This window comes from Hakea prostrata, chromosome 10, assembly GCF_041222555.1.
Source record: "Hakea prostrata isolate BN-2017 chromosome 10, UWA_Hpros_2, whole genome shotgun sequence".
Lineage (NCBI taxonomy): Eukaryota > Viridiplantae > Streptophyta > Magnoliopsida > Proteales > Proteaceae > Hakea > Hakea prostrata.
This window is the reverse complement of record NC_142609.1, coordinates 45,600,495-45,602,203: the sequence shown is the minus strand read 5'-3', so window position 1 is coordinate 45,602,203 and position 1,709 is coordinate 45,600,495.

Sequence of the window (1,709 nt, the reverse complement as noted above, 5' to 3'; positions counted from 1 at the left end):
TCCCGCTCATCCTTGGTAGGCTCACTCGCCATCACTGCTTTCCAATGCTTGACAGTATCCGCTAGAAATTGCAGCTTTGGAAGGGCAAGCTTCTATCCTTTGTTAGCCGAGTGTTCCTCGTTCGATCTGTGCTCCAATCCACCTATCTCTACTGGTGTGGTATCTTTTCCTTCCCCAAAGTCACCATCCATGAGATGGAATCCTTATTTTGTGCCTTCCTTTGGAAGGAGCAAGAAGTCTCTCGCTTCATCCACCCTATCAGTTGTGAGCATAAGAAGGGGCCTTGGCATCCGCCGGGTCTCTGATGTTAACTTGGCTTGCCTCCTCAAACTCATCTGGAAAATTGTCTCAAAGCATGATTCTATTTAGGTTAGATGGGTATATTCTTATCTTCTTAAGTCGGATTCCTTCTGGACTGTTCCCTTGCCTTCAAATCCTTAATGGGTTTGGAGAAAAATCCAACTCCTCTGCCCTCGTGCTATCTCTACCATCTCTACCATCTCCATCTCTATTGGATCTTCCACTTCCTTTTGGTTCAACCCATGGCATCCAATGGGCATTCTCTATAATCATTTTGGCTCCTGCACTATTTATGACACCCGTATCCCCAAAACCACCTCCTTATCAGCTTTCATCTCTAATGGATCTTGGACCCCCCCTCCGCTTCCCATCTGGCTACCATCCCCCACCAAATCCTTTACCATCTCTTCGGCTTGGAACCTCTTTAGACCCCATAACCCTAAACCTCCCTAGCCCCCTTGTTCTGGTTTAAAGGCTTCATTCCCCGACACTCCCTCACCCTCTAGAGAGCCCTCAACCAAGCTCTCCCCACCCAAGCTTTCCTCTCTGGCTGCCACATCCCTGTTAACACCAACTGCATCCTTTGCTAGTCTGCTTTGGAAAATCTTGAGCACCTCTTCTTTTGCTGCCACTTTTCCAGATCCAATTGGGAAAAAGCCCTCTCCTCCATTTGGCCCCGTTCAAAGCGTTTCTTTGAATTTGGTCAAGATTGGTCCTAGATTCTAAGAAACTTTTCTGGTTCTTCCATTTGCGATCGGATTGGTAAGCTTGTGTTCTGTGCCTTAGTCCATCACCTTTGGTGGGAGCACAATCTCTGAAGATGGACTTCCAAATCTCGCTCTATAGATCAAATTTGGAATACCATCTACTTTGACGTGTCCTCTAGATTGGTAGCTATCCCCCAACCCCTGTTGATGATACCCCAAGTGTCACATCCACCCAGCTGGTACCCTACCTGGCATGCCCGAGTGTGTGATCCACAGCCCCAAAGATCCAGTATTCGAATCCTCCCACATTTATAATAACATAATCATAAACTAGGCATAATCGATGTAACATTGTATAAACAAAGAGATAAAGAATTAGCAGAAGAGAATAACAATATAATCAGAGTGCGGAAAGAAATGATACCAATATAATAATCAATGTCGAACAATCACTTGTAGAGTGTGTGGAAAATCACTCCACATGATACAGCGGAAAGTAGATTGAAAGTCAAAAAGAAGATTACAACCAATTTCAAAAGAAAAAGGAAAGAAAAATGTAATCAAACTAAACTAAGGTCTCTTTTAACTTATAAATACAACTTCTAAAAGTATAAGTTTCAGAATCCAAAAAGCGAGTAACTAGCACATGAGTGCGACTAATCCTGACGTGATACGTCTTCACCCATGAGTTCTTTACTTTCG